Source organism: Equus caballus, chromosome X, assembly GCF_041296265.1.
Source record: "Equus caballus isolate H_3958 breed thoroughbred chromosome X, TB-T2T, whole genome shotgun sequence".
Lineage (NCBI taxonomy): Eukaryota > Metazoa > Chordata > Mammalia > Perissodactyla > Equidae > Equus > Equus caballus.
Genome location: NC_091715.1, coordinates 138,779,588 through 138,807,445, shown reverse-complemented (window position 1 = coordinate 138,807,445; position 27,858 = coordinate 138,779,588).

Sequence of the window (27,858 nt, the reverse complement as noted above, 5' to 3'; positions counted from 1 at the left end):
ATATAATAACATCACCCAAGACACTGCCCGCATTACTGGTGAGTTCTTATCAAACACACTAATTTGTCCCAAAAAGCAGACTTGAAGATCCAGATTGTCTAGAGTGGGCCAGGAAACAGGGCCATGGGGGGTCATGGGCTGGTAGTTCTGGTGTCTTCTGGCCATGGGAGCCTCTCCTCCTCTCTTCTACCTCCACCTTCAACCCCTTTCTGCTCTGTTTATTCTGCCTCCTTTTCTCCATCTCCCTATTTCCTAGAGTTACTATGGGGCTGCTGAGTCCCAGGCTAGCCAAGCAGGCCTACGGAAAAGTAGGACTGTTATCTCAGTAGCAGTAATGAATACATCTGTAGCGCCATGACAGTGACTCTCAGTTGTGACGATAGAGCCTTATGAGTCTAGTCTTTGGCAGAATGTGGTCCATACTGCAAATGCTCTTATGTGTGCATTTTTAGTCTGGAGCCAGGATGTTCAGCAAAGGGCAGCGTTTAAGGGGAAATACAATTATTGACTCTATGTGTATAACCATGCATGAAAAATAAAAATATTAGCAACTCCTCCCACCAACATGCATATGTGCACACACACATATACACACACAGCAGGATATGGGGCAGAAGCATAAAGTAGTTGTGCTCATTTTCAAGCAGGTTATACCAAAAAGAATACAAATGGCCTGGAGCATGGGGAGTCCCATAACTTGACTCATTTCTTACCTCCATTGCCCCATCCCCATGTTCATCACAGCATGGCACTTAATGCTGTCTGGAAATCTCTTCATAATCTCACACCCTCTAAATATAATGAAAAACAAGACAGGGCTTTGATGAAAAGAAAAAAAACTCCAAATCAAAGAAATCCAGCTGCCCAGATCTCAGGGAGCTCATAATGATAGTCTTTCCTACAGGAAGCAGTAGTCAGAAATTCAAAAAAATAATTTATTTGGTATATACATACCACTGAGGATGAGGAATTCTTTCTGCATGAAAACCCAGCAAGTGGCACCTCATTAAACAGGACCTAGACTTAATCTAACTTGGAATAGATAAAAAAGAAAGGATTCATATGAAGCTCTCCAGCCTGAGGGCTTAATCTCAGAGCTTCAGAGTATAATGAATGAATTAAGTAGGGAAAGTGATTAACAACAAAGAAGCGATCACTTATTATTTTTTTAACTGAAATATTACTGAATTTAGAGTAACATGTTCATTGTTTACGAACAGAGTCAGGCTGTGAGTTTGAGAGAGAGGGAGGGAAAGAGGATCACGGATGGACGCTGACTCTAAAAAGCTAACATGAGTAATTTCCAACCTTTTTGGACTACAGCACCTTATCTTGTTATTTTATTTCATGCCCTACTTATCTCCTCTCTCAAAAAAATGTCATGTGGTTATTTAAGAAGCACAGCCATTGGAAATTAGTTCTGTAGCACGAAAATGGTAAAAACCCATCACAAAGTTCCACGAGTTAATTGGAGACACTTGGGGATGTCAGGCAATGAAAACTGGAGATGTCTCTGCTAATATTGAAATAAAGAGCCATGACCTTGGGAAAACAGTTAAGGGAGTGAGTCACCTTAAAAAGTAAAAATAGAAACAGCAACACAATGAAGGTTATTTGGTGACTATATGAGGTCAATCATCTCAATGGGAGAGAATGATCAACTTGTACATCAAACTGCAGTTGTTTGCACATCCAATAACTAGGTAACATATTTTTTCACTAGTCTAACTGCCCATATTTATAAGAGAAAGTACATTCTAAAATTCAAAACTTATTTGTTCTCATTCATCATTGGAGCCCCAATAATTGGATATTTAATACATTTTCGTTGACTACATGGATGAGTAGATAGAGGAATGAGTAAATGAATGAAGAAAGAAATACAACTTCCACAGGCATAATCTCCAAGTGGTTGTTTTGTTGAGGTTAGTCACAACTATTTCAGTACGCTTTAAATTTTCCCATTTAGGTGCCTCTGGCTGCAGAAGAACCTGACTGTATTTTTCTATGACTATACTGGGAACAAGCATCAATTGCTTAGAAGTATCATATTTTGGCTTAAATTTCCATGCAAATTTTGCTTTCATCTACTTAATGAATATTTATTGAGAGCCTCATATAAGGTAGACACTGCCTCATGTACCAAGGGTGCATCAGTGAACAAAATGAACACAATCCCTTGGAGATAACATCCTAGGGTAAAGAGAGACAATAAAGAACCACACAACTCAATATAAAATAACAACTGTGGTAAGAGCTATGGGGAAGAGGAACATGGTTTCAAGAGAACTCCAATAGAAGGATTTGAGCTAATCAGGGAAGTTAGGGAAGACATTCATGAGGCAATGACTTTGAGCTGAGATCTCTAGGGTGAGTAAGGATTGATTAAACTGGGTTGGGAAAGAGCATTCTGAGGAAAGCTAACACAGCATGTGCAAGGGTCCTGAGGCAGGCAAGAGCTCTTTTAGAAAATGACAAAAGACCAATATGACTGGAGCAGAGTAGGAAAGGGGGAGAGTGACACAAGTGACAGAGCAGAAGAGGTGCATCAGTAAGGTTTATTGGAGGAAACCAACTCTGGTTTACATAAGTCAAATGAAATTTTTGCAAAGATATTGGGAGGACTCACAGAATTGATGGAAAGCCTTCCAAATAGGCAGGATTCAGGAAGCTCCAAAGGACTAGGGAGCAGGAAGTCCAGGAAAAGTCTTGTAGTAGGAATGGCCAGGTCTGGCTGCTGCCCCTTAGATGAATCAACTTTCACCAACTTTCACCTCTTTGTCCCTCTGCTTACCTTCTTGTAGCCTCTATTGACCTTGCTTTTAAGATGTGCTTGCCTGTTGCCTAAGGGAGGACAGGGGACCTGACTCATGGTTCCGCCAGACTGTATCCAATGGGTAAGAGGTGATTTCCTGAAAGAAAACTAGCATGCAACTAGGAAGGAGGGATGGACACTGGGCAGCTCGAAATCAACAACAGCCACTACAGGTTGTCAGCACTAGACCATAAGAGGCCTAGTGGGCCATATTTAGGGAAATTGGCTTCTTTCCTACTGCAAGAGGGAACCTGTAGAGGCTGTTAAGCAGGGGGAGGGGGTTACATGATCAGGCTTATATTTCTAAAGGATCCTCTGGCTGCTTTGCGAACAATGGATGAGGACGGGGCGACCGTGAAGGTGGGAGAGAAGCTAGGCCAGAGAGAATGGGGGGTTTGGACTTAAGTGGTAGCAGTTGAGTTGAGAAATGGTTGGATGGAGTCAGAATATATTGGAGAATATATTTTTTGTCTCTGTGTTGGTGTTATTCTTTCTACAGTCTTCATTTGTTTTAGATTTGATTTCTATTTTCCTCACATGTGATTCGTGTTAATGTTGTAAGTGGCCTCAAATCCTTTGCAGAATGAAGTATCAAATAAGTATTTTAAAAATAATTTTTGATTAAATGACCATTTTACTTCTGTCACGGAGAGCCAGCAATTGACTATGTACACAGAGTGTCCCATAAAGTGAGGAACGAGAAAATCTCTGACAGATAGTCCTGATTAATTGACTCTGTGTGCCCGACTTCAGGGCAGTCCCTTGCAGTGAGGTGACTAACATACTGGCAATATTCCTCCTAACCACTCTCTCTCTCCTAGGATTCTGAGGAAAAAGTCAAAATTTTCAAGAGGAGAGGCGCTCAAAACTCCAGAAGTAGAGAATGAAACCCTTGGGAACTGAGGAATCCTCACGGCGCTGCGGCCCCCACAGGTGGTGGAGGATTTGCAAATTTGGGCAGAATTGTTCTGTAACCAGGCTGTTATCTAGTCACCCCGAACTGAGATTATCTTCTCAGCAAGCCTGTCTGGTCTGCTGAGTTAGATTACAAATTCTTCCAGAGAAGTGTTTCTGCTTTCTGATATCTCCCCAGTGCACTTAATCCTGTGTTCTGACACAATTTTGACTCAATGAATCCTATTGTTTATTGCAAAAAAGACGCAAGAAGCAAGTTAATGAGCTTCATTCCTGGAGGAGGTGGGGAAAAGCATTGATCTATTCTGCTGTACTTTCTATTCTAGGTAATTCAAGTCAACAAATATTTACCACCCACTTACTCTGTGCCAAGCTGTTCTAGACACTACAGAGAGCTTCTCAGGCTTTACTGTACATTCAAATGAGTTGCAGACCCTTTAAATGCAGATTCTGATTCAATTGTTCTCAAGTGGGATCTGAGATTTTCCATCCCTAATAAGCACCCCGGTGATGTTAGTGCTGCTGGGCTTTCTACCACACTTTGAGTAGCAAGGCTATAGGGAGTAAAAAAGATGAATACAAAGCACTCCTTACCTTTAAGGCATGTATAATTTACTTGGATAGGTTAGGGGAGGGTTAAGCATGAATACGGGTAAGCATAATATGAGGCAGATCATGTTTGGCAGCCTGTGGATAGGACAAAGATTTTAGGGAGATCTAGTTAGGGGAGCAAGAAAATTGTGATACTGAATGAATGAATGAATGAGTGAGTGAGTGAGTGAGTTTGTGTGTATTGGGAATTGGACAGTGACGTAAGGAAGTATCATTGAGGGAGGCATATGAGATAAACCTTGAAGGATGGATGGAATTTCAACAGGTGGACACATGTGGATAAGAGCATCAGCCAAGATAAGAATAGGAGCAAATATATGAAGGCAAGAGAGTCCTGGGTGTGTTTGAAGAAGAGCCAGTAGTCTAATTTGTTGGAGCAGAGAAGTAATGGGAATTATAGCAGGATAGACATTTAGGATCAGATGGTAAAAGGCTTTGAAGGCCATGAAAAGTGGTCTGTACTTATTCTGATAGATCATAGGGAGCCCTTAAAGGTTTTAGTGCAGAGGAGTGATATGAGACCTCTTGTTCTTGAAAATTTCACAATGGCTATAGAATTAGAGCTGTAGTCCCTGGCCCAGCATCATCACCATCACCTGAGAACTTGTTAGAAATGCAAGGCTGGTGCAGACTCACTGAATTAGAAAACCTGGGGGTTATGCCAAGCAGTCTGTTTGAATAAGCCCTCCAGGGGATTCTGATGCTCCAAAGTGTGAGAACCATGAGATTCGAGCAATAGATCACAATCTTGGCTGCATATTAGAATCACCTGGGGAGCCTTAAAATGCCTGATGCACAAAGCCCCCCACCATATTCATTAAGTCAGAAATCTGGGTGAGATCTGGGTATTAAGATATTTAAAGCACCTCAGGCAATTCTACTGGAAAGCCAGGGCTGAGAACAACTGAACTGAAGAAGCAGCTTTGGCGAGGATGGAGCTGGGGATAGAGACCGGGCAGAGTGTTGCAATGATTTAGTCAAGGGATGATTAGGTCCTTACCTAGGGCTGTCCTGGGACAGAAAATATTGGATGAGAAAAATGTTGCAGAGGAAGGCCCATCATATAGCATTGGACAACTACCCATATATAAAGTGAGAGAGGAATCCAAGGGTTTCAGGGCTTCAAGTAAGGGAGAGGGTTGGTGTCAAAGAGTGCTGCCCATAAGTAGAACAAAGCCATCAGATTTAGTCATTTGGAGTCATTAGTAATCCTCAAGATAGGATTTTAGCAACAAGATGAAGCTGAACCAGTGGTGAGACGTATAAGCAGAAAGAGAGGGTAGACCACTCTTGATGTGAGGTTGTAACTTCTTTGGAGATGCCTTTTCTGACTCCAAGAGGAGATCGCAGTCTTCTATTACATCCTCTCCCAGCACCCTGTTCATCTCCTTTGCTTAATTGTTCAGCGCAAGCTCTATGAGAGTGAGGATCACGTTTCACCTTTTCTTAATATTATATTACAAACCCTAGAAGATTACCTGATACACAGTAGGTATTCATTAAATGTTTGCTTCTTAACTTAATACACATCTCTGACCATTCTTAAAGCATGAAGTGAGCTGTAGTAGAGACAGTCTAGACCTCAGAGTCAGATAAGCCTGAGTTCCAGTTCTGAAAGGGACCTTAACTGTCTTATTTGCACCCAAAATCCAGCACAGTTCCTGGTGCATAGCAAATTTTGAATAATAATATTTATTTGATTAATTGGTTAGAGAAATGAGAGAGAATATGAGGTTGAGAGCTACCTGGGCTGTGGAAAGCTCTTCTTGGGTGGGAGGAGACCCAAGGATATTTAAATATAGAAGGGAAGAAAGGTTGAAAATGAAACAGATTTGTGGGAGACATAATAGAACCAGGTTTAGAGGAGGTAGGCAGAGATTAGATCAAGAACACAAGAAGACGTGTTGACTTGCAAGAAAAAAGGCACAGGTGCAGAGTAATAAGCAAACTTAAAAGCAAGAAAGGCTCAGAGTAAAGATAGTCATGCCTGTAACCTAGAGTTTTGGGAGGTGGAAATGAAGTCTCAACCCTTGGGCCTAGGCAAATAAAGAATCTACACCTGAGACCCTTACTGTAATCTGGCCCTCTTGAAGGTGCTACGTCATCAGTGAAAGATAGGCCTGAAAGAAAATCTGGTAGCCATCAGAGTAAGCCCACAAGAAAACTTTTCTGGGGCCACCCCTTGGCCAAGTGGTTAAGTTTGCGGTCTCCGCTTCTCCGCCCAGGTTTTCACTGGTTCAGATCCTGGGCGCGGACATGGCACCACTCATCAAGCCATGCTGCGGTAGTGTCCCACATGCAACTGGAGGGACCCACAACTAAAATATACAACTATGTACTGGGTGGATTTGGGGAGAAAAAGCAACAACAAAAAAAAGATTGGCAAAAGTTGTTAGCTCAGGTGCCACTCTTCAGGAAAAAAAACCCAGAAAACCTTTCTTCACCACAGCAGAAGATAGACAGAAATTAATAATAGCAATAGCAGTAGGAGTCCCGACGACACTCCCACCCCAAGAATTTGTTTCTACAGATCTGCTTTAGAAGGGACTGGAATTTGAATCTATTCAGCCAGCATGGCTGAAAACACCAAGCTTAGAAGTTAAGAAGTATAACAGTACCCCTGTTGACCAGCAAAAGCACATAAATCATCTATAAATAAAGCATTGTCAACCCAGACCTACAGGATTCCCACAGATTAACTTTGGCCAAACAGAAGTACACCATAATAGTCACTACACACACAAGGAAACAAGACACCACAAACAAGACTCAGAGGAAACAAGAAAAAACAGAGTTAAACCTTTAAGGATGACAGGTATTACTGATAAGAAATAGAATATACAATAACATGGATCTTCAAAAAGATAAAAGATACAAGCAAAAAATTATCAGAAAATACTACCATCAACAATGAACACAAAGAGTTGAGAATTAAAAACAGAACTAAAAATAAATAAATAAACTGGTATCAAATCTTAATGGAAGGTTTAAGCAACAGATTAAAATAGCTAAAGACAGAAATGGTGAACTAAAATATTGATCTGAAGAAATTACCTAGATTGGAGCACAGAGAAATGAAAATATGAAAGAGCAGCTAAGACATATTGAATATAGTATTATATATGGGTTTAACATACATCTAATCAGACGCCCAGAAGGAAAAGGTAGGGAGAATGGAGGAGAGGCAATATTTGAAAAAATAATGGCTGAGAATTTTCCGGAACTGACTAAAAACCCTAATCCACAGATTCCAGAAGAATGATGACTCCAAAGTAGGAAAAATCAAAGAGAAATCTACACCCAGACACATCACAGGACAAAGAGAAAACCTCTAAATAAGCCAGAAAAAAAAACAACAGTGGAAGCCAGAGGACAGTGGAATAAAAACTTCAATGTGCTAAAAAAAAAAGTATGCTCAGGAGAAATATATTTCAAGAATGAAGGGGAAATAAAAACATTTAAAAATAAACCAAAACAGAATTTACTACCAGCAGAGCCTCACTAAAGGAAATTCTAAAAGATACACCTCAAGCAGAAGGACAGTTATCTGAGCTGCAAGAAGTATTTTAAAAGGTAGTCAATGTGTGGGCAAACGTAATGAGCACTGATTGTATAAAACTGTAGTAATGGTATCCAGTGGGCTTAAGAAACAAGATAGAAATAAAATATTTCATGGTAATATAAGTTGGGAGAGGAATAAATAGAGTAAAATTGTCTGAAGTTCTTTGCACTCCCCAGAGGAAGGGTAAAGTTATTCATTATGATTACGCTTTACTAAGCTAGGTATGCATATTATAAACTAAAATAATAGAAATAAAGTATGTAAATTATAATTAAAATAATAAATATAGAGTGTATAACTTCTAAACAAGTAGAAGTGGGGGATAGAATAAAAATACAAGCAACGACTCCAAAAAGCTAATCAAAAATATAAAAACAACAGATTTGAACTCAAATGTATTTGTCATTAGGTACATTAAATGTAAATGAACTAAATGTTCCAGTTCAAAGATAAAGATTGTTGTCTGAATTTTTAAAAATCAAACTATCTGCTAATTACAAGAGTCATATCTAAAACATAGGGTAACAGAAAGGGAAAAACTATCATGCTGATACGACCTCAAAGAAAGCAGGAATTTCTCATTAATAGCAGATAAAATCAATTTTAAGACAAAAAGTATTACTAAGGATAAAGAGGGTCACTTCAAACAAGCTGGTAGAAAAGCAGGCAAAAGACATGAACAGACATTTCACCCAATGATAAACATGAATGGCCAATAAATGTGAGAAGATGCCCACGCTCATTAGTAATAAGGGAAAAACAAAGTAGAACCACCATGAGGTACAGATTTATAGTACGGGATGTGCAAAACTTAAGTCTGACAATACAAAGATCTGGTGAGGATGTGGAGCAAAGAGAATTGTGTATGCTGCTGGTGGGGGTATTATTTGATGTCATTTTTTCAAAAAGCAGTTTGAAATTTTCTTGAAAAGTTGCAGATAAACATATCCTAAAACTCAGCAGTTTCTCTCTTAGGTATATATCTAAATAAACTCTTGCACGTGTATATGAAGAGATTTGTTTGAGAATGTTCATTAGCAGCAAGAAAGTGGGAAACAATTTAAATAGCCATCAAAGAAAAAATGAATAAATTATGTTACATTCATTTTATGAAATACTATTTCAATGAGAATGGATGAACTGTTACTACACGCATCAACAGGGATGAATTGCAAAAACACAATGTTGAGTGAGGAAAACAACTTGCAGAATGAAAAACAGGCAGTATGACGCCATTCATATAGCACTCAAAAGAATCGACAGTAAGTAATCGCTTATGTGGGATGAAGTTACAACAGAAAGCAATAGAAATGATAAAAAGAAAATTCAGAGGAGTTTTGGCCACTGTGATGAAGGAGGGGGCATAATGAGGGTGGGGACGGCGCACAGGACACTTCAGTGGTGTTTGTAATATTTGCTTCTTAAGCTTCAGGATGGGTACAAGGGTGTCCATCACGATTTTCTTTATACCCAATATAAAAATTACATATGTGTGTATATATACACAAACATACATATATATTCATTTGTGCGTGTGAAATACCTCATAACACAAAAAAAGAGAAAGGATAATTATGCAGAGGAGGAGGATGGTTGGCTGTGCAAGGTGACGGGCATTATTATGGGATTAGAGGCTGGGGAGAAAGATGGGCACTTAGGACAGTCACTGTGGGGAATATGCTAGGAAACCAACACCAGCTTTCTGAAATAATCTGAGGAAGCGCCTGGTGGATCCTCTTAGGCTCCATGATGACAAAATAAAATTGCTCCTTGGCCACTCCTTCCTTTCCTTGACTCTACACCCTAATAATAAAAACCCTAATATTAATAACTACCATCTGTTGAGTGCCAACCATGTGCCATGTACCTTATGTATGTATTATTGTCTTTGTTTTACAGATAAGAAAACTGAGGACCAGACAGTTTCAATGGTTTTCCCAAGGTCATATGGCAGGTAGTAGCAGCTAGGAGCATTAATAATTAGCATAGCAGGGATTCAAATCCCTGTCTCTGTGACTCCAAAGCCTGTGTGCTTACTGTTCTAGTCTCATCCTCTGCCCTCCACCATCCACATTCCTTCCTGCTATTTGCATGGTAATTCTGATTTCTGCTTGAGACAGTGATACCACGGGAAAATGGGGAGAGAAGAAAAACATGCCATAGCAAGTCAGCAACTACAAAAAGCTGGGAATATGTTCCAAAATCCTGTAGGTTCTTTCACATGACAAACTATGATATTATTAATTTTTCATAAATTTACCTGTAATCTGGGTTCACAAACATTTGAGGGAAAATGGCTGATTTTTAAATTCCATCCCCTGATTAAAGGACAGGTTCTTACCGACTACCACAGCTTCTATTATACAGCAAGAAAGACTTTTAACCCGAGCCCTGCCTCTGCTCGGAAATCTCCAAAATCTTTGTTTCAAGCTCTTTTTGTCTTTCTGTATGGCATAAATACTGTATTTACCTCATGCCTTATGTATTTAACATGTAATATAGTTTGAAACACACAAAGGTGTAATAAAACTATTCTGGAGTCAGGCCATGCACTGCAGCCCAGACCTCAACAAAACACTGGATAATGAATGGCTCATTACGGTTGGTCTCATCTTTGGTTGAAAATAATCCTTCAATAAAGAAACAGCAGATTAAACGTAAGAGACACGCTTAACTAGAATAGCAATCTCTAGTTTCAGCAGATACATTCTTAAAATGTTGCTGATAATCAGAGATTGAGTTGGCTGGTTGTTTCCTAAATTTTATCTTTAATAACAGAGAGCCTTGTAAGCTAATGTCACATGTCTTCTAATTTTCATATAATTTAGAATAAAGTTTGGGACTGCAGAAGACAGACATCAATGGAAGACATGGGAAATACTGATTGTTTTTGTGACCAAGGACTAGTTTTGTCCCTGATTTTCCGTATTCCCAGTCCAGAGTTGGAATGAATAAAGAAACAGAAAAAGCAAGCCTTAATTGACGATATAATGCCCACAAGCATCAACAGATGTGATCCCTTGTAATGAAGCATGTGGGTCTAATTTGGCATCACTAACCACTTGGAGGATCTCCTTGCTGAGTTCTTGCAGCCTATCCTTCTAAACCTATGTTTGGCTAGCACCTGTGCCCTGTTGAAACTGGCATACCACCCTATGGGTGGGCACATTGCCACCCTAACAGATGGTCATGAGAGTCATCATGCCAGAGAACTACTATTGTTTCAGGCAAGTTTAACTTAACAGCAATTGGCATCTCACTAAAGAATGACAAAATGGTGGTCTACCTTTCTGTGGAAGATAAGCCATGACCTATAACAGACATGTCTAAAATTGGTATTTTGGAGTCATTTCACATACTAAATGACGACCTACAGGGAAGACATGGCACTGCAACAATGAGGTATCTATCCTAGGTGCTAGCAAAAAGATGGAACAACATGTTTAGAGGTTCCACAATACATTAAACATTCTTGTCTCCTAGAGCCAATAAATAATTCAAATCCATTAGCATTAAAAGTGTTATTTTCAAACATTGTCCCCAGAATGAACTTTCTGCTTGGTCACCTACCTACGTCTGCTCCCATTAATAAAACACAATTTTTCCATTAACAATGCCTATGTGATTTGGGAATATTTGATTTTTTGAGGGAGCACATTTAATTATAAAACTGATTTATTTACAAATAATGATTGGAAATGTTAGGTGTGAGGCCCAATAAATGTTTGAGTCATGTCAAAAAATTTGGGGGTGGATAGCTGAAATCATCCTGAAAAAATTCTACGTATGCCTAAATGCCCTAAACTGCGGAGGGAAACCATGAAGATAACAGGGAGTGTGAGGAAATTAGCAGAAAGAAAAGGCTATATTTAGGGTGTAAGAATCATGCATAATATGAAAATTGGAACACATGCTCTACGTTATTATTCACAGATTTCTTTTGAAACTCGCTTGTAGGAAGAGAAGTTGGCCACCTGAAACAATGCAACACCATCTCCTTTCCTCAAGTAATGAACTCAATGACTATCCCTGATCAACACTAAAGTTTATGTAGGGCTATTTAGATCCACCTGAAGAGAAAAGAGAGCTTATCTTTTATGAGCACCTACCACATGTCAAACACTGTGGTATATACTTTACAGACAGTCCTCGATTTACACAATCCTGATATGCACGAATTTCACTTACCACAGTTTAAGGAAGAATAAACCCCAACAACACAGTTCAAATTTCAGTTATCACAATATATGAATTGTGAATAACTGCATAAAGTACAAACTTCACTGTTAGCTCTTCACCCCATAAGTCATGGCATAAATAACAGATGTGAATCCTGACTAGTGATCAATTACATCACTTCCCTCAAAGTCTGTCTGTGATTGGCTGCTGAGCATCTGCTATTTAACTCAAGTTTACACAGCAAAGTGTGTCGATATGTTGCCTCCTTGTGTCCCAGTGATAAACCCACATGACATTTTAGAGAAATGGGTAACTGAAAGAGGGAATTGGCCAATAAAGACAAAAGTAAAACAAAGAAACAAAAAGTGGTAAAACTGCAAATGAAAATCGAATCAAACACAAATGGAGTTATAGAAGAACTTGCTGACCATGGAACTGTTGACACTGCCATCATTCAAGAGATCCTAGATATGCAGCCAGAGGACCCCAGTGAAGAGGAGCTAATCAACATAAATGAGGAAAGTACTGTGAGAAAAGGATGATGATGTCCTAGAGGAAGTGACCCTGGCAAAAACCTTCAAGTTAAAGGGACTTTTGGAAATACTTTACAATATCAAAAGTGCAAAGGTTAAAATATTGGAAACCGGTCCAAACTTGGAAAAGAGTATGACAACTAATCAAGGCAGAAAAAAGGTGGTCACTCCATATCAAAAGTTACACAACTAAAGGCAAACGTGGTTCAAACTACTCTTGATACATTTTTCAATAAAGAAAACACTTTGATTTCAATGTTTCTAGTGTTTTAAATTATAGTGTACTAAATAAATATTAGTTTCATAGTTTCATTTCATTCCTGTATACATTTGTATCTGATGGTAAAAGAGTTTGTAATGTTTCAACAAAATTTGTAAAGGTCACAGAACAATCATAATTTCCCCATTAATCAATGGGACCACTTTGCATGGTTTCAGCTTACATGGTCATTTTTATGGTCCTGTACTATTGTGCAAAGCAAGGACTGCCTTATATTATTTCATTTGAGTCTCGCAAAAACCTTAGGGCATAGGTGTATGGTCCAAATGTCACAGGTGAAGATCAGAGATGTTAAGTGCTTAACTAAAGGTCAAACAGCTTAGAGATGATAGAGCTGTATATAAAGTACCTTCAAACACCAGACAATCGAAAATGATAAGTTGTCTTCAAAATGAGCTAAACATACTTAAGTATGTCCACCCTCAAAGTTACACTCTTTCTAATAGATGACCCAGACTCCTAAAGTAAATACGAGTATTTCATTAAATACAATCTAGAAATAGAACCTATTATATGTGGTAATTTTATCATATGTGCCTATATGACAAGTCATTTGAGAAAAGATGAATTATTATTTAATAAATGATATTTGGTCAACTAGATAGCAATCAGGGAAAAAAGTCAAGATTAAAAAAAATCAACCCAAACTGACACAAAAGTTTGTGTGTGGGATGAAAGCAAACACTACATTACTAGTTGAAACTCTACCTGACTCTTTATACCAAATTCAATTCAGGTGGATCAAAGATAAAATAATAAAAAGCAACACCAGGAGCACGGCGTCAAGATGGCAGCATAGGTAGACTCTGAACTCACCTCATCCACGGACACAACAAATTTACAACTACTCTTGGAACAATTACTGCTGAAAGAGAACTGAAAATTAGATAAAAAGAATGCTCACAACAATGGGGTTGCCTTATGTGGCCAAGGAGTATGCTTCCCTCTCATCACCAGTCCCAAATGTTCCAGGAGTGTACCCCAGAGTGTACACATGTACTACATGTGTCCTTCTGTTGTGACAGAGTTGCTCTTGCTGCAGGTGCTTGGGGAGGCTAGGCTGTCCCCCGAGCAAGCTGGTTATAATGCTCAGCTATGTGTGGCTGCTATGGACTCTTCAGTTACTTCGTTGGGCATTGGGAGCCCCAGCACAGTTGGCTGCAAGATCTAATAGCACATTCCTGTTGCAGTTTTTCTGTTAAGTGAGTAGGCCCCCAGCATGGCTGCTTGCTAGCCTCAGGAGCTTACAATTGCTGTAGGCCTCCAGCCTGCAAGGCTGTTGTCAGCAATCTCAGGATTGCAGCTGAGTGGGGCTGGTCCCAGGCATGGGAGCACCCAATTGTTTCAGGCTTGGAAGGTGGGGATGGCCCCCATTTGGCTGTTTAGGAAGCACAAGTCTGCTGCAACTGACAAGCCCTACTGCCCACAAGGCCACACACCCGTCAATGCAGACCTGCCCCATGTGCACGCCTCGACCTGCTGAAGCAGACCCAGTCGCCCCACCGAAGATGCCCCACAAACTCTGCCAATGCAGGGCTACCCCTTACATACAGCCTGCTCTGCAGAGTTGGACCCACTCACGCCTGGCTGCTAAGGTTCTAGGCACCCCACCCATGCAGGCCTACAAGTTTCCTGAGGGCTTCCTGTTGAGTGGGGCCAGTCCCTATGGTGGGCTGCTTGCCCTGGCTGAGCTGGATTAAATCAGTGCCCTAGTGGGTGGGGCAGACCTTTATACTAACAGGTCAGGGGAAGAACACCAATGGCATCTGCCAGCATCTGCATCAGCATGCCTGTACTAGGTCACAATAATGGCTGCTGCCAATGTCTCAGTCCCTAGAGAGGTGATCCAAGCCTGGAGGTCTCACTTCTCACTGAGATGAACCCAGAGCTTATCAACTGAGTCTCTTTCCACCAAAGTACTGTGCACTTTTCTTTGTAGTGATTTTAGGTTGCTTTCCAAAATGGGTGAATTTGTGCATGGGCCTTTTAAGAGCAGGCTTTTTTCACCCTTATGTCCAATAGCTTTTCTGGGAGTATTCCCAATTGTTGTTAATAGTCAGCAAAGCCAGATAGTATGACACTTGTCTTGATTGTGCTGAATCCAAAAGCTTCTTATAATGGTAATGCTCCCTGACTCAGATCCCTTACTCCTCCTAGCTTAAGATTGCTCCTGGCCAGCCATGAAGTGGTATGGCTAGGAGGTGTCTTTTTTCTCTCCAGAAAGGAATTTCTGCCTCTTCCATCTCTCCAAGATCAGGAAACATAGCTGATCTACCTAATACATAGATATAAGCAAAGAGAAAGAGGCATAATGAGGAGACAAAGGAATGCATTCCAAATAAGGGAACAGGACAAATTCCTAGATAAAGAACTAAATGAAACAGAGATAAACAATCTACCTGATAAAGAGTTCAAACGAATAGTCACAAGGATGCTCACTGATCTTAGGAGCTGAATGGATGAACTTAGTGAGAACTTCAACAAAGAACTGGAAAATATAAAAAAGAACTAATCAGAAATGAAGAATACAATACTAGAAATGTAAAATTCACTAGAGGGACTCAATAGCAGACTGGATGGTACAGAAAATGAATCAACAAGCTGGATGAAAGATTAGAGGAAATCACCCAAGCTGCACAGATAAAAGAAAAAAGAGTTAAAAAGAATGAGGACAGTCTAAGGGAAATCTGAGACAACATCAAGTGCACTAACATTTGTGTTATAGGTGTCCCAGAAGGACAAGAGAGAGACAAAAACACAGAGAATCTGTTTGAAGGAATAATAGCTTAAAACTTTCCTAACCTAAGGAAGCAAACAGACATCCAGGTACAGGAAGCCGAGAGCACCAAACAAGATAAACCCAAAGAGGCCCACACCAAGATGTGATTTAATTAAAATGTCAAGAATTAAAGATGAAGAGTGAATCCTAAAAGCTGCAAGAGAAAGACAAGAAGTTACATATGAAGGAAACCCCATAAGGCTATCAGCTGACTTCTCAGCAGAAACTTTACAGGCTAGAAGGGAGTGGAACCATATATTTAAAGTGCTGAAAGGAAAAAACCTACAGCCAAGAATACTCTACCCAGCAAGTTTATCATTCAGAATTAAAGGAGAGATAAAGAGTTTCCCAGACAAGCAAAAACTAAAGGAGTTTATCACTAATAAACTGGCCTTACAAGAAATGTTAAAGGGATTTATTTAATTGGAAAAGAGAAGACCACAAATAAGAATAAGAAAATTATCAAAAAAGTAAATAACTAAAATAAAATCACTGATAAACGTAAATATACAGTGAAGGTAGCATATCAAGCAGCTATGAAGATAATATGAAGGTCAAAAGACAAAAGTACTAAAATAATCTATTTCCATGATAAGAGGGTAACTAGTACACAAACACAAAAACAGAGGCTAGATAGGATATCAAAAAGATAAAATGTGGGAGGAGAGGAGTAAAAGAGTAGAGCTTTTAGGAAGAGGTCAAACTAAAGAGACCATCAACTTAATATAGATTGCTATATACGTAGAATATTATATATGAACCTCACGGTAATCACACACCAGAAGCCTATAATAAACACACAAAAACTTAAAAGAAAGGAACCCAAACAAAATACTAAAGAAATACATCAAAACACAAGGGAAGAGAGCAAGAGAAGAAGAAAGGAACAGAGAAGAATTACTAAAACACGAAGAAAAAAGTAACAACACGGTAATAGGTACATTCTTATCCATAACTACTTTAAAAGTCAACGGACTAAATGCTCCAATCCAAAGACATAGGGTGGCTAATTGAATAAAAAAAACAATACCCATATATATGCTGCATACAAGAGACACACTTCAGACCTAAAGACACTCACAAACTGAAAGTGAAGGGATGGAAAAAGATACTCCATGTAAATGGCAATGAAAAGAAAGGTGGGGTAACAATACTTAAATTAGAGAAAATAGGTTTGAACACAAAAATTGTAACAAGAGACAAAGAAGGGTACAACATAATGATAAAGAGAACAATCCAACAAGAGGCTATAACACTTGTAAATATCCATGCACCCAACCTTGGAGCACTGAAATATATAAAGCAATTATTAACAGATATAAAAGGAGAAATAGACAGTAACACAATAATAATAGGGTACTCCAACACTCCGCTTACACCAATGGATAGATCATCCAAACAGAAGATCAATAAGGAAAGGTTGGCCTTAAATAACACATTAGACCAGAAGGACTTAGTAGATATATATATATAGAACATTCCATCCAAAAACCATAGAATATACATTCTTTTCAAATGCACATGGAATACTCTCCAGGATAGATCAAATATTAGGCCACAAAATGGGCCTCAATAAATTTAAGAAGACTGAAATAATAACAAGCATCTTTTCTGACCACAATGGCATGAAACTAGAAATCAACTGCACAAAGAAAATCAGAAAAGGAACAAACATGTGGAGATTAACCAAAATGCTACTGAACAATGATTTGCTCAATGAAGAAATCAAAGGAGAAATAAAAAAATACCTGGAGACAAATGAAAAGGAAAATATGACATAAAAAAAATTTATGGGATACAGCAAAAGCGGTTCTAAAAGGGAAGTTTATAGCAATACAGGCCTACCTCAACAAAGAAGAAAAATCCCAAATAAACAATTTAACAGTGCACCTAAAGAATCTGTAAGAAGAAGAATAAACAAAGCCCAAATTAGTAGGAGGAAGGAAATAATAAAAATCAGAGCAGAAATAAATGAAATCAAAACAGAAAAAAACAATAGAAAAAAATCAATGAAACTAAGAACTGGTACTTTGAAATGATAAACAAAATTGACAAACCTTTAGCTAGACTCACCAAGAAAAAAAGAGAGAAGGTTCAAATAAATAAAATCAGAAATGAAAGAGGAGAAATTACAACAGACACCTCAGAAATACAAAAGATTATGAGAATACTGCAAAAAGCTATACGCCAACAAATTGGATAATCTAGAATAAATGGATAAATTCTTAGAATCATACAACCTTCCAAAACTGAATTGAGAAGAAATAGAGAATCTGAATAGACCAATCATCAAGAGGAGATCGAAACAGTAACCAAAAACCTCCCCAAAAATAAAAGTCCAGGACCAGGGGCCGACCTGGTGGCATAGTGATTAAGTTTGCACGCTCTGCTTCGGTGGCCCAGGGTTTGTGGGTTCATATCCCGGGGTGGGGGGACCTACACACCACTCATTAAGACATTCTGTGGTGCCATCCCACATAGAAAATAGAGGAGGACTGTAATCTTCCTCAATCAAAAAGAGGAAGATTGGCAACAGAAGTTAGCTCAGGTCCAATCTTCTTCACCAAAAAAAAAAGTGCAGGCCCAGACAGATGACTTCCCTACAAAACATTCAAAGAAGACTTAATACTTATCCCTCTCAAACTCTTCCAATAAATTGAAGCGGAGGGGAAGCTTCCTAACTCATTCTATGAAGTCAACATTACCCTGATACCAAAACCAGACAAGGACAACACAAAAAATGAAAATTACCGGCCAATATCACTGATGAACATCGATGCAAAAATCCTCAACAACATACTAACAAATCAAATACAACAACACATTAAAAAGATCATACACCATGATCAAGTGGCATTTATTCCACAGTTGCAGGGATGGTTCAACATCCACAAATCAATCAACGTGATACACCACACTAATAAATGAAGAATGAAAATCACGTGATCATTTCAGTAGATGCAGACAAAGCATTTGACAAGATACAGCATCCATTTATGATAAAAACTCTGAATAAAACAAGTATAGAAGGAAAGTACCTCAACATAATAAAGACAATATATGACAAACCCACAGCTAATATCATTCTCAATGGAGAAAAACTGAAAGCTATCCCTCTAAGAACAGGAACCAGACAAGGATGCCCACCATCACCAATCTTACTTAACATAGTATTGGAAGTCCTAGCCAGAGCAATCAGGAAGGAAAAAGAAATAGAAAGGATCCAAATTGGACAGTGAAACTGTCTCTTTTTGCAGATGACATGATTTTATATATAGAAAACCCTAAAGAATCCACCAAAAAAACTTTCAGAAATAATAAATGAATACAGTAAAGTTGCAGGATACAAAATCAACACACGAAAATCAGTTGTTTCTATATACTAACAATGAAGTAGCAGAAAGAGAAATTAAGAATACAATCCCATTTACAATTGCAACAAAACAAATAAAATACCTAGGAATAAGCTTAACCAGAGAGGTGAAATATCTGTACACTGAAAACTATAAAACATTGTTGAAGGTAATTGAAGAAGACACAAAGAAATGGAAAGATATTCTGTGTTCTTGGATTAGAAGAATTAATGTAGTTAAAACACCCATACTTCCTAAAGCACTCTACAGATTCTACACAATCCTTATCAAAGTTCCAACATTTTTCACAGAAATAGAACAAAGAATCCTAAAATTTATATGGAACAACAAAAGACCCTGAATAGCCAAAGGAATTCTGAGAAAAAGAACAAAGCTGGAGGTATCACACTGCCTGATTTCAAAATATACTACAAACCTACAGTAATCAAAACAGCATGGTACTGGCACGAAAATACACGCACACGTCAGTGGAACAGAACCGAGAGCCCAGAAATAAATCTACACATCTATGGACAGCTAATTTTCAACAAGGGAGCTAAGAACATACAATGGAGAAAGGAAAGTCTCTTGAATAAATGATGTTGGAGAACTGGACAGCCACATGCAAAAGAACGAAAGTAGACGATTTATCTTACACCATACACAAAAATTAACTCAAAATGGATTACAGACTTGAATGTAAGACCTGAAACCATGAAACTTCTAGAAGAAAACAGGCAGTATGCTCTTCGACATGGGTTTTAGCAGCATATTTTCAAGTACCATGTCCGACCAGGCAAGGGAAACAAAAGAACAAATAAACAAATGGACTACATCAAACTAAAAAGCTTCTGCACAGCAAAGGAAACAATCAACAAAACGAAAAGACAGCCTAACAATTGGGAGAAGATATTTGCAAACCGTATATCACATAAGGGGTTAATATCCAAAATATACAAAGAACTCATACATCTCAACAACAAAAAGACCAACAACCTAATTAAAAAATGGGCAAAAAATATGAACAGACATTTCTCGTAAGAAGATATACAGATGGTCAACAGGCACATGAAAACATGTTCAACATTCACTAATTCTCAGAGAAATGCAAATCAAAACTACAATGGGATATCACCTCACTCCCGTAAGAATGGCTATAATTAACAAGACAGGAAACAGTAAGTGTTGGAGAGAATGTGGAGAGAAGGGAACCCTCACACACTGCTGGTGGGAGTGCAAACTGATGCAGCCACTATAGAAAACAGTATGGAGATTCCTAAAAAAAAACTAAGAATAGAACTACCATATGATCCCTCTATTCCCCTGCTGGGTATTTATCCAAAGAACAGGAAAACACGAATGCATAAAGGTACATGCACCCCTATGTTCATTGCAGCCTTATTCACAATAGCCAAGACGTGGAAGTAACCTAGGTGCCCATCAAACGATGAATGGATAAAGAAGATGTGGTATATATACACAATGGAATACTACTAAGCCATAAAAAGGGATGAAATCTTGCCATTTGTGACAACATGGGTGGACCTTGAGGGTGTTATGCTAAGTGACATAAGTCAGAGGGAGAAATTCAAATACCATATAATCTCACTCATAAATAGAAGATAACAACAACAACAAACGAACGCACAGAGACAGAGATTGGATTAGTGGTCACTAGAGGGGAAGTGGGGAGGGAGGAGGGCAAAAAGGGTGAAAGGGCACATGTATATGGTGATGGATGGTGATTAGTCTTTGGGAGGTGAACATGATGTAATCTACACAGAAATCAAAATATAATGATGTACACCTGAAATTCATATAATGTTGTAAACTAATGTTACTGCAATAAGATAAAAAATAAATACCATACATGTTGTAAAAGATAATTTGGTTGAATTTTTCTTAAAATCTTGGGGTGATAAGTGCCTAACATGTCAAGAGCCAGTAACCATGACTTAAAAGTCTGGAAAATTTGAATATATAAAAACTAGAAATTAAAAACTTACATATAGTAAAATAACACCTTAAGCAAAGTTTAAAGAAAAATGACAAACTGGGGGAAATATTTTCTAACACATATGATAAGATAAAGACTATATTCCCAATATACAACAAGCTCTTACAAACCAAAAATTTAAAAAGAAAAAAATGTTAAAACATAAAAAATGGCAAAGGGCACCTTATAAAATAAGAAAAGAAAAGTTCAAGCCTATGAAAGTATATTCAACTCTAATAATCACGTAAACACACAAATAAAAACTGCAATGGCGTTTCATTGCACACTTACCAGGTTAGCAAAATTGAACAAGGTCAAACGTACGGAGACAATCACAAAACACAAAAACCCAGCATTCATAAGAATGTATATTGTAGCAGTGTTTGAAATAGTGAAAAACAGGAAGAAGCCCAAATGTTCCTCGATAGGAGACGGGTTAAATAAATGAAAATTCAGCTACACTGGACTAGCATGCAGCCAATAAAAAAAGATGCTGATTTTTTTGGACATGAAAATATGTCTGCAAGCGTTTTTGTCTTTTTTTCGGTTTTTTTGAATGATGAAAGTAGGTGACAGAATTAAATATATAGTGTGCTACCATTCATGTAAAATATCTGTGCATTCTATTGTTCTCCATTGATTTGCACAAATTGTACAGATTTGCATGACTTGGTATTCTGAAGTACAAACCTAGGGATTTGCGTTATATATATTTTATTGTTGTCGGAAGCACTTTTAATAGCTTTGCTTCAAACCTAACAAACCAATTTGTTTCAATGGATTCTAATAAAAAATATCATTAAAGATAGGAGTTAACATAGTGAAAAGGTAGAAAAGTCATACTTGGTTCAAGGAAAAGATTCAATTTATCCAAAGTCAGCAGCATGCATGTGAGTCATCTGAGTATTAGTCTAAAATGGTGATATAAGTAATAAAAACTCTTCTCATACTGTCCACGAGTCAATATTAAGGCAGAGGGAGCCTGAGGGATGGTGACATGCAGCACGGCTAGCTGTAACTTCTCATTTGTACACAATCCAGGATTCCCTCAACTTTCCACTGAGAAAAAAAGATTTTATATACATATACATTGTGAAAGGATTCCCACCATCTAGTTAAGACATCCATCATATCACCTCACATATTTATCTTTGTTTTTTTTGGTGAGAATATTTAGGTTCTACTCTCTTAGCAAACTTCAATTATACAGTACAGTGTCATCAACTATAGTCGCCATGTTTTGCGTTACATCTTGAGACCTTATTCATCTTATAACCAGAAGTTTGTACCCTTTGACCAACATCTTCCCATTTCGCCCACCCCCCCAGCCCCTGGCAACCACTTTTCTGCCCTGTTTCTATGAGTTTGACTTTTTCTTTTGGACTCCACATATAGGCGAGATCACACAGTATTTGTCTTTCTCTGTCTGGTTTTTTTCACTTAGCATAATGCCCTCAGGTTCCATCCATATTTTCGCAAATGGCAGGATCTCCTTTTTTCTCATGGCTGAATAATATTCCATTGTATATATTTATGTGTGTATATATATATATATACACACATATATATATATACATACAACATCTTCTTTATCCCTTCATCCATTGATGGCCACTTCCATTATCCTGGCGATTAGGACTAAAGCTACAATGAACACGGGGGTGCAGATCTGTCTTCCATATTGCTATCCATTTTTATGTTAAACTTCCCTCACAGTGGTCCTAGGTGCATCCTACCTTTTCTCAAGTTAAGTTACTTTGAGGAAAGAACTGACAGATTCTGCCAAGTCACTCATTTGTAAACTTTCTTGTTCTCATTGAGCTTACTTTGTGTGTGTGAATATGCCCATTTTGACAAAAAAGGATTCAAATAATTTATTTCAATCTTGAATTTAATTTACTATTTCTCTGCCCATTTTCCAAACCAACCCTGGTCTTGTACAAGCAGTACTGCATGGTCTGATTTTAGCATTATGTGCAAAATTAAGTTATCAGAAGAGGAAATGAGGCTACTCTTGCTCTCCTGGGTCATCTTTGTGTCTGCCATTTGTTTATCTAGTAAAAAACAGTTCCAGAGCGCTGACCCTGAGAGAGCATACATTCAGTACAATCCGCCCTCCCCCCACCCTGGAGGCAACTTCTCCCACAAACTGTCCTTTGATTTCTTATTTTTAATTACTATATCTTGCTTAATAAGTGGCACAAGGGCAAAAGTCATTCTAAAGGTGAGTTCTGGGCATAGCAATCGTCTCTATTAACATAGAAGAATCACCATAGTTCCTAGTTGCACACTCACAGCTGGGCGGATATAACAGAAAGACCATTTACTTTCCCATCTTGGGTTAAGATGATCAATTAGAGTATAAGTAGGAAAAAGAAAAATGTTGCATTTTTTATAACACGAAAAGTCATATAGGAGAAAGATCTTTGGTCCAAAAGTGGTCTAAACTCTTGCCTCCATGCCTCTGCTCGGGGCCCAGTGGTCAGGGTTGGATCTTAAGGGACCAGCCAGATGGAGTGCATCTCCCAGGTAGCTCAAAGCAGAGAGAGCCCACAGTATGGGCCCACAGCTTCAGGGAAGGGCAGAGCCAGGGGCCAGAAGGCCAGAACAAATGAGACCCAAAAAGCAAAAGCAGAAAGCAGTGGCAGAGTCAAAAACAGGTTCTGGTCCCAAATCTATGACTTAGCTTACTTTGTAACCTTAAACAGGTTACTTAACTTCTCTGAGCCTTCATTTTTTCATCTACACCGAGGGGCAAGTTGATCTGCTCTGTTTATACCATATGAATATATTTGCAAAGAGTTATTCAAATGTAAGGTCTTGTTTGTTATTAAGTACAAATATTTTGCCACAATAATTCCCCTTTTTTGAAATTCCAGGATAGAGGGATGACCCATGGAAATCAAATGTGTGTTTTTCCTTTTTCTAGTGTGAGAGGTGCAAGAAAAATCAACTTGACACCTTGAACGTTGCCAATTTTCAAAAGCATCCCTGTATAGCAACTGTAAGAGTGAACTCGGATTCCAGCTTCCCCTTTATTTAGGTATAGAAGCCAAGAGGCCCATCCTTTCTGAACTGTGGAAACCTCTAGAGTTCCTAGGCATTTGGTGGGGGCAGAGGAAAGGTATCAAGAGGGAGATTCTGCATTTCCTGCTAATGAACAGGTGGGAGCTTGAGCAATCAATTGGAAAAAATGAGAGGTACAGGCATATTTGCAACCTGAGCTTGTACAACAGCTCACATGAGTTATTATACGATATCTATTTGGCAATTTCAAAGATTTCAGTTCCAGAATATGAATATCATGTCTGATAGGAGCAATTATAGGCAGGAACAGAGGGTGGGGAATAGAAAGGGCAATTTACTCAGAGGCTATATAGCACAGGCCAAGGCGTGGAAGCACGAAGGAGCCTTGGTGTGTGTTGGGTTTTGAGGGTTAGAGCTCGGTGTGGGACGTGTGGGAGAGGGGTGGGAGGGATGGGGGGACTTAGGGCAGACTAGGAAGGTAGGGGGCAGATGGGAAAGACCTTGAATGCCGTACAAAGATGTTTCTCCTCTCGGCCAAGTTTCTCCTCTGGGCATTTGAAAGTTTGCAGGAAAGCAAGTGATCTGATCAGATCCTGGGGGAACAGAAGGAAATTCTCCACAGTATTACAGTTAAAATTACACCAAACTTTTCCGCAATGCAATGTAACTATTTAAAAACAAAACAAAACCAAACAAATTTAAACCGTTTAAAAGTCCCAGAAGCCTAATATCTTGGATATGCTGTTTATAACATTAGATTTATCTGATGATTATTTATAATAGATTTAATATCTTAAAAAATACAAAATTAAATCCTCTTTAAAAATAAAAATTGTTTAATAAAAGAGCTTTGAGAAAGCAAGCAATATAAGGACGATAGACAAGCAAGATTGTCTTTAAGTAGACGAGAGTAAAATTGAATGGGTTATTTTTCTTCTTTCAGCTTAGACATGTTTATTTAATTACATGCATATCTATTTTAACACAGTAGTGTGTTACTATATCATCACATTTCCAATTCAAACTGAGACTTGCCAGGAGTGTGCTTTAGCACTCGGCAAAGCAACTGCACATCAACCCATTCAGGCAAACCGAAAGCCATGCTCCTGCTTTCATTGTAACCCAAAGACTCCAACACCACAAACTGCTGGGAAAAGAACAGTCCAAGCTAAGACCTCAAAGGGAAGCAGAAAGAGGAGTGCCAGAAATTGAACCATATGTTTCCCAAGAGCCACTGAGTTGGAGGGAGACAGGAACATTTGTCCTTGAATACAGTTCACTTACAAAAGATGGCACAGGAATGGTCCTAACAGCCCCTGTAATAGGAAATATTCTTGTACATAATTGGACTATCTTCCTCTCTTTAAACTCGATGCTATAACGTTTTGACTACCACATGTAACGTTTTATTAACATCCAGCAACCTTTGAAAATAATTGCCTCTCCCAGTAAGGAATCTGTTAAAAGGCAATCAGGTTATATAACTATTTCCCATTCCACTGAAACCCAGAATATTGTCCTTCATATAATGCGCACGTCGTGGGAGCTGGGTTCAGAGCGAGTGACTTTCTTACACTGAGTCGTGTTAACACTGCCTTATGTAGCACTCAGGCCAGAAAGTGTTAAGCACACTTAAATACGCATTCTTCACCATAGGTAAAGAACTTAAATCATCCGGATCTACAACAATTGCTTTCTTGAGGAAGGATCAACTACTAATAGGCAAAAGACACGAGTGGGCAAATCACATTTCTGCGCTTTCTTTTCTAATCAGGGATTCTAAAGAAAAGCTTTTTAAAAATTACTTTCAGGTAGCACAAAACATAAAACTGAATGGATGAAAAGGAGAGCACTGAACACATTAAGGTGCATCTTCCCATGGTCCATACTGAAAACATAGGATCAGATAATAAATATTACTTCCACTTTCTCATTCTCTACTTCAAATTGACATGATGTTCTTTCATTAGGCTAGAAAGCGCCAACATAAATCAAACAAGAATAGAATCCTTCTCCAAATAATAAGTAAAGAAACATGATAGAGTAGGAAAGTACCAAATTACCTACAAATTTCCCATCTCATTGTTTTCTGTAAAATAAAATTTTATAATGAACATGCTCCATACAAGCTGTGCCGGTAGGTCTCGCTTCCAAAAACACTCACAGAGCAGTAATAAAAACCAAGCATGAACTCTAGGACATCTGCTATGGCATTGTTATCAAATGCAATCATTTTGGTCACAAATCTATACTCGCTTCAACTTTTTGTTGAAATATTAGTTTGTCTGCAGCATCTCCAATCTGGCACGCGGGGACTGACAGATGCTCTGGTTTTCCCTCAGCTTCAACTTACACGGCTCCTCATTAGACTAGCTATAGCTCGGCAAACCATTCCTCTGTTCTGGAAGGCAGACAAAATGCCATCTGTCTCTGCACGCTTATCAAAACGAATACTGCAGTGTGAAGAAACTCAGCTCCAAATGGAAGAATGAGGAGGAGTTGCACCCCGTCCATATCCTATTACAAATTATATATGCGTATATGTATAGAGAGATGTATGTGTATAGATACATGTACACATTATATATACATATTTATGTTATATCTATAATATGCAAGGGCTCACCACTCAAGTTTACCAATTATTCGATGATGTGAGCATTTTCAACCAAAAGGCACGTCTCACCTTTGCTAGCTCTGTTTGTAACCCATGCAGTTTACCTCATCTGACACTAATTACTAGCTAGAAGGCAAGAGAGCTCTGCTCCCCCAGTAAAAGATTCCAAGGTCATTCTGCAACCGAAAGCAGGTGGGAACCTTACTGTAAAAATCAGGCTGGATTCAGAGACAATGGAGAGAAGGAAAGGAGGAAAAGCCTTTGTAGAAATGGAGGGACAAGTGAATTTGTGGAAGGAGATGGAGGGACAACTACATTCGATACCCCTTCAAGTCAGGGGGTGGGCAGAGGAGAGGCAGGAGGAAGAGAGCGAGGGATAGAGGCTGACATTACAGAGAACCTAAAACTGGCGAGGATGGTTTTGCTAGCCTGGATAGTAGGAGTGTGGCCAGGAAGGTGCAAGAGGTTACTGCAAAGCAGACTCCTTATCTGAGGCAAAAGGTGGAACTTGAACTTTCCATGCGACAGCATGTTTAGCTTTGATTCCTATACTTCCATAGATTTGTAGCACAGAAATGGAAAAGAACTTTCAACCTGGAGAGGAATTTCATATTTCAGGAAATTCAAGGAGCTCTTTAAAGACAGGATTTTCTTCAGTGGCAGCGCTGGAGATCAAGATCAATCGTATTGAGGATCTTGAGATTCAGAGATTCTGACTTACGGGATATTCAGCCCTTTACTCCTGGACCTCTTGACATTTAAAGTTGCCTGCTCAGGGCCAACAGTGTATTCTCACTAGCTAGCAACTGACAGCCACCCAAGTCCTCCCAGAGTCCATATGAGGGCCTTGCCATTTTCAAACTAAGTCTGTGTCTGAACCCCAAACTCCAGACATCTGTCTAAAAAATTGATGAGGATTAGAAATCAGAATGAATGCTATTTTTTACTCCAAAGTCAATTGGTCTGGTTCTGTTTATATAACCTTTTGTTTAATTCCATAGTTCATGTGAAATGAGGTTCTGAAAGCCTTATATGAAAGCTATCAGTCCAATTCCCACATGGGTCAGCTAACTTCACTCTGTCACATGTCACAGCCGCATGCCGTCCCCTCACCCCATTGAACCATGTGGCAAATGGTGCTGTTGGTCACAACGGGAGCTAAGGAGAAAATGTGGGCAGATTAGTGCAAA